Source organism: Chiloscyllium plagiosum, unplaced genomic scaffold (assembly GCF_037043375.1).
Source record: "Chiloscyllium plagiosum isolate Xiang-an unplaced genomic scaffold, Cpla_swu_hap1 HiC_scaffold_15, whole genome shotgun sequence".
NCBI classification, from domain to species: Eukaryota; Metazoa; Chordata; class Chondrichthyes; order Orectolobiformes; family Hemiscylliidae; genus Chiloscyllium; species Chiloscyllium plagiosum.
The window spans coordinates 44922409-44932381 of record NW_028270153.1 but is presented as its reverse complement, the minus strand read 5'-3'; positions in this window follow the sequence as shown (position 1 = coordinate 44932381).

The window sequence follows — 9973 nt, the reverse complement described above, 5'->3', positions numbered from 1 at the left end:
GCCATTGCCATCAACTCAGTCATGAAATTCTATTTGTTGGAGCATCAGTCACCTAAGCAGAATTAGGAGGTATGAAGGGTTTTCGTTGGGTAAAGAAATGGACACTGGTGAACATAAGGCCCTAGAAATAGAAGATGAGGAGTGTGTTATTATTTCATGAAGGGTGTAGAATTGGTTGCACTACAGGGAAGCTCCAATAAATCGCAATTTAAGAGGTCAAAGCTGGTTTTCATTTCTGTTGTAATAAAATGGGAAGAGTCCACAATAGAGCATTGACGCCATGTCTGTCGCAAGAAGATGCAAGTAGAGGAATTAAAAGCATGCGTGGATTCCTGAGTAGTGGTAACTATTATTCAGCAGATATTTGAAATTTGATATTTTGAGAGGTTTTTCAGAGCCTCTGAAAAGTTGATTGGAGCTATCTGATCTTTTACAACCCTGATGCAGAGTATCTCCAACCCATACGCTGTGCTAAGGAGTTAAGAAAGGTGATACAAATTTTAGTAGCTCTCGTGATAATTACAGTTTTTAAAGGGCCCTCCAAACACATCAAAGTAGCGGAGAAGGAAAAATGAGAAAGGAGTGTATTTGGAATAAAGGGTAACACATGGTAGGAAATAGTTACAGTTAGAACGTATAAAATTATTGTTTTTGGAAAATGTGAAATTTTAGCAGGATATTTTCCAGTAAGTAAATAAATGATCACATGGACTTCACCATGGAAATGCGTCTGGCACTTGGTCATATCAGCTTTTTAGAAACCTCCAGCCTTGTAAGAAGACAAATTTCTATCCATCTAATAAATAGCAAATGACAAATTATAAATGGAACAGAACCAGCGAGATCCCACTCTTTTCTAGTGAAGAAATTTAGGTGTTGCAATGGCAGCCACAGACTCAGTCAGGTGAAGTATGTGGGCTTCTACAAGTATGAACCTTTGGTGGAGGGCCATCAATACAGAGAAAGACATTCTTTGGTCTGTCTAATCTTCCTGGTCTTAGAATTTAAGAAACTGCCCAAGACTGAGTGTTGCAGATTTGCCAAGATTAATCATTTTGGAAAAGGCCAAAAGGTAATAGTGTTCGACCATAATGCATCCATGATCTGGAACCAGAGGATATTTGACAGTAAATATAAATGTATATTGTAAATATGATGTTTTCCAAATCTTAATGAGGCTCTCAGAGTGCCATACATAGTACAAAAGAGCAACGAGCACCCGAGCTACAAATCTTCTCACAAACTTTGAATAGTACAAAAGAAATTGATCTTTATTGTGCTTTAAGTGTGACGCAATGCATCTGACTAATGTTATGAATAATGTAGATTTTGTTGAGGAATAATAAATCTCTTCATTAAAAACAAAATTCTGGATAACTTACTTACTTAAGAATCAATGTTTGTGCTGAAGTTGAGGAGCCTAGAAAATTGGACCCTCAAAAATTCCTAGGTCACACCACAGGTTAGTAAGTATCTGGTTGTTGGGAACAGGCGACTGTGTCCTAAGTTACACTTTGGTCTCTAAAATTTCACAACATGCTTGACACATGTGTTGACTTAGCTAAAGGTGATATTGAAATAGATTTGAGAGTAAGATTAGATTTAATATCGAGCACATTAGTAATTGTGGATGAGAAATTAATAAAATTACCAAAATGCTGAACTATACAGTTAACTCAGCAAATAACTGACCATATTTTGAGGATTAAATATGATTCATTTGGTCCCTGATCCAAGTGATAGACCCTAGTCACAATGCACAAAAAAGCCCCCGATTCCCACTGTCAGAACACTGCATATTGAGGGTAAATGAGAAAAATGTAATGTCTTTGAATTAAAAGATGAGAGGTGATATATAGCTTATTCTTTTTTAAAACAGCCGAAAGTAGAAACATTGCCCTAGAGTAAGATTAACAACTTTCTATCTTAGAAGGTAAGACTGTCACCTTCCTGAGATTTTGTCTTCTGTCTTAGATTCACCTTTAAGCACCTTACGATCATGCTGCACTCTCTTGCAATTGAAATGTAACTTAAAATAGATTTCCAGATTTGCCTTCTGCTAATCATCTTATGTATCTCAAATGGCACTTCCCGCGATACATCCACATACAATAAATGCCTTACTCCCTTCAAAGATCTTCTATATTGCCCTTTCCTCCCCTCTTTAGTCTTCTCACAATCTGTTATTCAGGTCTAGAATGTTATGTCAAAGACAAAATATATGTGTTCTCTTTTACTACGGATGACCACATTTATATACAGGAGATGTGCATTTTCTATTCCTCAGAGTGAGTGTCCCAACCTTTTATTGAGCAGTAAAATTGAGGTTACATGTTATTGCATATTTACTCCTGACCTTTAGCAAGCAACTTCTCACTCGCTCAGCTTTCACACATGCAAAGATTAGATACAGGTGAAAATATAAACCATTAAATTTGATTTGATTTATTGTTGTTAAAGTACCTAAGTACAGTGAAAAGTTTTGTTTTGCATGCAGTACAAGCAGATTGTAACTTACAAGGACATATGGGTCATAGGGTCTTTAGACAGAATGAGGCATACAAGGTGATTGCTGTGCAGGAGGTGCACAACAGCAAGATCAACATTAGACTTGAAATTAAAAAGTTCCATTCAGCAGTCCAATAACAATAGGGAAGAAGCTTGTCTTGTGTTTAAGCTTTTATATTTTTTGCCTGATGGAAAAGATTGGAAAGGAGTATTACTAGGGTGGGTGGGATCTTTGATGATGCTGGCTACCTTTCCATGCTAATGAGAAATGTAGATAGAGTCCATGGATGGGAAGTTGGCTTGAGTGATGGTCTGGGCTGTGTTCACAACTTGTTATAGTTTCTTACTGTCCTGGGCACTGCAGTTGCCGTACCAAGCCATGATGCACCCAGATAGAATGCTTTCTATGGTGCATCTGTAAAAGTCGGTCAGGTCCTTATGGATATGCTCTTAAAGCTCTAAGTTAAGTCAGTCTTCTTCTGATGCAAAAACAGAAATTGTTGGAAAAACTCAGTAGGTCTGGCAGCATCTATGGAAAGAAAGCAAGGTCAATGCTTCAGGTCCAGTGACCCTTATTCAGAACTTGTAGTGGAGTAGTACTGTCACTACCTCTATGCCAGGAGGCCCAGCTTCAAGTCCCATCTGTTCCAGGTGTATAATAACATCCCTGAACAGGTTCATTAGAAAACAACTTTATTTCACCACTCTCTTGTGGTGCAGTAGTAGTGCTTTTACCTCTAGACAAGAAGAACTGATTTCAAGTCCCACCTGCTCTAAGATCTGAAATAATATGTCTGAATAGGTTGATTTTTTTAAAAAATGCAGTGTCTTTCATGGCAGGCCTGAAGTTTCATAGATGATGAGAATCTTTTAAAATAAAACATTCTTAGAAGGCTGTGAGGTTTCTTGTAGTCAAAGTTCTAAGAAGTTACTTCTTGGTTGAACTTAAATTTGAAACAAATAAGAAAAGTCCACCTCTGTTAGGATTTCTGATTTTCAGGCATTGCTATTTGTTACCTTCACTGCTTATCATTTATTTAATGGCTTTTGGTGGAACTTTCTGTCTGCAAGCACCTTCTAGTTGATATAAAGCAAATAACAAAATGGTTTCCTCATCATGTGATTTCCAGAGTTGAAAGTCCTTTTTTCCAAACAAACGGGGATGTGTATGTTGAGTCTAATTATTGTATCCTGTTTTGTTGTCTGACATTTGGAGATTCATCCAGTCTAGCATAAATGAGGGAAGCCATCACAATACAATGAAAAGTCAAAAGCATCCATTCACATCCATCACTTTGAGTTTTGATGGGTTTTTTTCTGCCTATAGTGAAACGGAGAGAAAGGCCAGCTGAAATATAGTTATTTTATTTTGACCTGTCTGTAAATAAAAGGGTCCGTGAATTCCACAGATGTCTGCAAATGTCCATTTTTGAGGTTTCAGACTGTCTAAAGCACAAGATGCCAAACATCACTTGCAGCCATTTTAATATTATGTTTACTCGGTTTTTAAAAACATTGATTGAAAAGTCATACTTTACAGTGGTCATGATAGTCATCTATTACATCATAAAGTATTTTGCAAGTCCTTGTACCTGACAGGGTGCTATAAAAGCACCCTGCTTCAGTAATTTTCAAGTTGGTTAGCTGATAGCTGATAAGCTTCTACAATTATATTTACAGTCTCAGATAGTATACAGCCTTTGTCATTGGATATGAGTCAATTCATATGGAAGGTAATGGAATTTGAACCGTAAAAATGATGCATACATACACAAAACAGCAAATAAATTTCCTTTTGCTTCATCAGTAGGTATGAGTCATGTGGCATTCCACGTAGACATGACAAAATAGTGCGATGTAAACCTGATACTTTATTTTGCTGGCACTAATGGACAGACTTTAATTATAAAATATACATTACTTTCAATAATTAACTAATGGTGTTTCACTATATCAGTTTATGTGGAATCATTTGACACAAATTCAGTATGAGTTACTTCCTTGAATTATATAGTACTTTCAAGTGCTCTAAACGAAAATTTAAAATAGTTTTGACCATTGCATCCACACAGGGCACTAAACATAAACTACTGTTATAATTAGCAGATGTGTACATAAATAATTCATGGTGGCTTTTTTTCTCTCTGCCATTTTACTGAAAACATTCTCCTACAATATTATAGAAGTTTACACCATGGAAGGAGGCCAGTCAGCCCATTATGCTGTGCTGTCACATTCCTAGAAAAGTCCCAAACTAATCCAACACGTGTCCTTGCCCCATAACACTGTATCTTCTGGCTACATATTTATCCACTTTTCCATTCAAACATATAATGCTCTCTGCTCAATTTCTTTCTGTGGCAAACCTTCTACAACTTGACATGGAAAGATTTGTTCCCTAAACCGCTCCTTATACTCTGAGTCATTTCGATGAAGCTTTCGTGAAGCTTTCGAGTCTCCAAATAGCGTGTGCACACCACACACACACGCACACAGACACACACACATATAGCTACACACACAACTTTTTACTGTAGTTTTTTGACAGGTTCCACGTTTGCCCTGTACAGGACAATGTTGGAGAGATTATCTGGGGGTGTTCAGGGTACACCGCTCTGTAGAACTCCAGGAAAAGTGTGGGGAGAGAGAGAGGGCGGGAGGTCAGTCATTTGGAGACGGTGCCTATTTAATCACTGTAAACAAAAGACATGATCACTGTTGGAAATATGTCTTTGATGTAAATTTTCTATTGGGACCTCGAGATCTCCTTCGGATAATCCGATTTTTGGATAATTGGTATTCAGATAATCGAGGTTCCTCTGTAGTCATTCATCATTTGTTCTGTTTTGTATCTAATTAACAATGCAGCACATTATTGCGTCTGAAGGGCCATATGGAATATAAATTTATGCACAGGAATATCAGGCACATGTGAACTTGGATTTCTGGGTGCAATTTAGGAGAAAATTGCTTTTAGGAAAGAATACTGTCATATGCTTTATATAGCTACTCTTCATGTGATATACATAAAGAGATAAGATGTTTTTGTCAAGGCAAGTCTTTGAGGCTGTTTTTCATATTTGCTGTACAACAGGTGTGAGAGCAAACTGCACAGCCATTACCTCACATGAAGCCAAATCAATACATGTGGCTGCATATCAGTTAAATAGAAGAGGCTTTCTGCCAGGTATGATTGCACTGGTTAACACTCATCATTAGGGAAGGTAGAAAGCTTCATATATGATTTAAAGTCAGTGCAGCTTTTCCATTAAGAGTGAAACAAATATGCACAGCCCATTTCGATTCCCTCCTTGATTCCACAATCAGGACTCTGATCAAAAGCCTATCATTTCATCTTAAGCCTGCACCATGGAATATACTTCCTCTTAGGGTAGTGATTGCCCTCCTTCCATAATAGAATTTCTGACAGTATCCACCTCTGTAGCTAAAAGCAGTGTCTTGACCTTAACTATCTCCTCTTCGGTCTCTCTACATTGTTTGGATGGCTTTCTGGGCCTTCTCATTCTTGAGCAGAGTCCTAAACCGCCAGTCAGACTGCCAACTGACTGAATTTAATCCATTCTTAAACAACTTTTCATTTAAAGCACTTCACCTTCCTAATGAAAAATGTTGATATGGAAACAGCCTGGATTCTAGCTATGACTTTTTTTTGTAGGATATGTTGCACATTCTTTGTTTCAATCTTACCGTCAAACTGCTTCCTGCTCTATCTCTGGGTGAGACAATGCCACCAATTTTTCTTTTTAACCATTATCCTCCTTTACCATTACAAGGCCCATCCTTGAATTTCATATTGCTCTTTGACCTCCCTATTTCTATTTCTAATAGTAGAATATTCACTGATAGTTACAATGATGCCACAGACTTCCACAATAACCTTGTTTATATTTCCTCTTTCTCTGTTTCCTGTAGGAACATCATTCCTTCTCCAGATTTGTTTTCTTTCTCTGTCGAATCTACCTTGACCATGCCATGCATATCCTATCAGAGTGTAACCAACACTTTAGAATTGTCATGGAGACTGCAGGAATTAAAGACTGTGGACAGAATTATGAACTTCAGAACCCTGACATTCAGATCAAACAGAAATCCCAAGCCTACACTTGACAGCAGTGGGAATAGCTTAACAGCGCTATTGAAGGCAGCCTTTGAATTGGCTATCTCCAGACTCCATGTTGAATTAAAGATAGTGATCTGGGTGTAGATAGAGCCAACAGTCTGTAACCTCAGCAGTTCCATTGAGAGGGGGAGATGGTGCCCTCAACATGGATGCATCCTCTGAGAGATAAATTGAAAAAAAATTAATCCAAAATGTCCCTGTGTGGCTCCTCCCTCCTCCATTCCCATCTGTTCCCCACTACAAGCTCTTAGCCTACTCCCACATGCTTAGGCCCCCTGTCACCTCCTCTATTCTCCCCTATTCTTCCACCATTTTCTATACCCACCAGCCTCATCGTTCTAGTACATGTCAAATCTACACCTAGCCTCCCTCACTCCTCCTATTTCAGCCCTAACTTCCTTCCATGCTTAGTTCAATTTGGCATTAAATTAAACATTTGTCACGGAAATAAATCATTTGTCACAACCAGTACAAGTCAAACACTTATTGTAACTTCTCTATTCCTTTCTCCCTCAGATGCTTGTTTAGATTACCCTTTTTTAACATGCATTTAAACTATTTCCTTCAACTACTCCTTCTGGTTATGAGCTCACATTCTCACCAATCTTTGGGAAAATAAGTTACTTCTGAATTCAGGCTTCTCCATAAGAAGAAAATTCTCCCTGTATTCACTCTATCAAAATCTTTCATAATTTCAAATATCTCTTTTGTCACTATACAGTCTTCAACTTTCAACAGTTTTGTAAATGTTCTTTGTCAGCCTTTTCAGTTCCTACATATTTTTTATAACCTGGGAACCACAAATGCATATGGCACTCTAAGTGTGGTCTAACCAATTTAAATGCAGATTTACTATCTTCCATACCTTCTAGTTCTTTACCTCTTAATGTAAAACTTAGTTTTGGTTTGCTTTTCTTACAGCCTTACTAATCATGGCAAAAATTTTAGTCATTGATGTGCTTGCAATCTGGTATCATTATGTTCATCTTATCTTGTACCTCCTCAGTACAGTGACATCATGATGAGTCAACTTTGGATGGCAGAAGCGAGAGTGGTACCAGAGTTGTCAACCATTCCTGAATAGCAAGTCCAATAGAATGATGCCCATAATAGACTGAAATTCTGAAATGGGAATTCTGCATTGGCCAACCTTGTGTACGATTGTCATGTGACTATACCATTCAATCACGGCAGAGTTAGGCATCACAAGAGTACAATATCAAAGAGCATTGAAGAAGCCAATGTTTTGATATTGAGATTTCACTGTGAAAGTACCTGCAGTGTGGCTACGCCTGTGAAAAAAATATGTTGTGAGTTGGACAGAAGGTGAAGTTGATAGAGCAAATGGAAAACCATAGCTTGAAGTGATAAGTGGACAGGTGAAGGAGTGGAAAGCTCTACCATCAAGTTTGTCAACAATTCTGAAACACAAGATGAACATCGTGAACAGTTCAACAAGCAGACAGTCTCCCTTTCAAGGAAGAGAATAAGAACTGCTGCACATCCTGATGTCTCTAAGTGTGGTCTAACCAATTGAGTCAACTTTGGATGGCAGAAGCTGGAGTGGTACCAGACTTGTCAGCCATTCCTGCTGTTGAATAGAAAGTCCAATAGAATGATGCCCATGATAGACTGAAATTCTGAAATGGTAATTCTGCATTGGCCAATCTTGTGTACGACATAGCATGTATTTATGCAAATCACCTCCTTGGCTATCTTGAGTTCCACTTAACACAACTTTGTGGATAGTTCTCAGGGATCCGACTCACCAGATTTTATTGTAATAGATGATGTCCCCAATCATCCAACCAAATGTATTATTTCACATTTATCAATATTGAAATGTAATTGTAAATTATTTGGCCATTCTGCAAATTTAATTATGTTCTCCTATAATTTTGTTGTAGTCCTGCTAAGTATTGACTAACATCCCCATTTTTGTATAGAACATAGAACATAGAACAATACAACGCAGAACAATACAACGCCCTAGATGTTGTGTTGACCTGTGAACTATTCCCTACACTATCCTATACTATCACCCATAAATTTAGAAATTGTCTTTCTTCATTCCAAAGCCTCCTCAATCCTTATGTTTTATTTAAAAAATGGCTATCCACTGTTTGCTTTGAAACTTCTTGATAGATCTTGAAATTACTTGACAACATTGACACTTTATTGACAAAAGTTTTTGGCAACTCATGACAGGCTTTACAGATCCTTTTTAGACCTTTTAACAGTTCAAATTATTTATGTACCTTTCACATATAACCTTTACTACAATTAGTAATACCAAAAGGTATCTGAAAACCTCCCAATGCGTAACTGAATCCTCCTTCTAAAAGGGTATATGACTCCACCTAAAAGGTGTCTTGCAACCATATCCACAGAGATATTTCAGCTCGCTAAAGGATCACCCTGGCTATCCAAAAAAAATGGACTGGGAACAGATGTGATCTGTTCTGTGTATTCTGGATTCCATGTAGCATGGTTCCAAAATGGGGTTTAAATGAACACAGCTGACAAACATAGAGGATTGATGGGGGCAGAGCGGTAAGGACTTCAGTAAGGCTTTTGACAAGGTTCCTCATGGGAGACTGATTAGCAAGGTTAGATCTCACAGAATTCAGGGAGAGCTAACCATTTGGATACAGAACTGGCTCAAAGGTGGTGGTGGAGGGTTGCCTTTCAGACTCGAGGCCTGTGACCATGGTGTGCCACAAAGATCAGTGCTGGGTCCACTACTTTTTGTCATTTCTGTAAATGATTTAGATGTGAACATATGAGGTATAGTTAGTAAGTTTGCAGATGACACCAAAATTGGAGGTGAAGTGGACAGCGAAGGAGGTTACCTCAGAGTGCAACTGGGCTAATAAGTGGCAGATGGAGTTTAATTTAAATAATTTGCAAATCAGGACAGGACTTATATATTTAATGGTAAGGTCCTGGGGAGTGTTGCTGAACAAAGAGACATCGGAGTGCAGGTTCATAGTTCCTTGAAAATAGAGTTGCAGGTAGTTAGGATAGGGAAGAAGGCATTTGGTATGCGTTCCTTTATTGATCAGGGCATTGAGTATAGGAGTTGGGGGGTCATAGTGTGACTGTACAGGACATTGGCTAGGCCACTTTTGGAATATTGTGTGCAATTCTGGTCTCCTTCCTATCGGAAGGATGTTGTGAAACTTGAAAGGGTTCAGAAAAGATTTACAAGGATGTTGCCAGGCCTGGAGGACTTGAGCTATAGGGAAAGGCTGAATTGGCTGGGGCTGTTTTCCCCTGGAATGTTGGAGCCTGAGGGGTGACTTTATAGAGGGACATGGATAT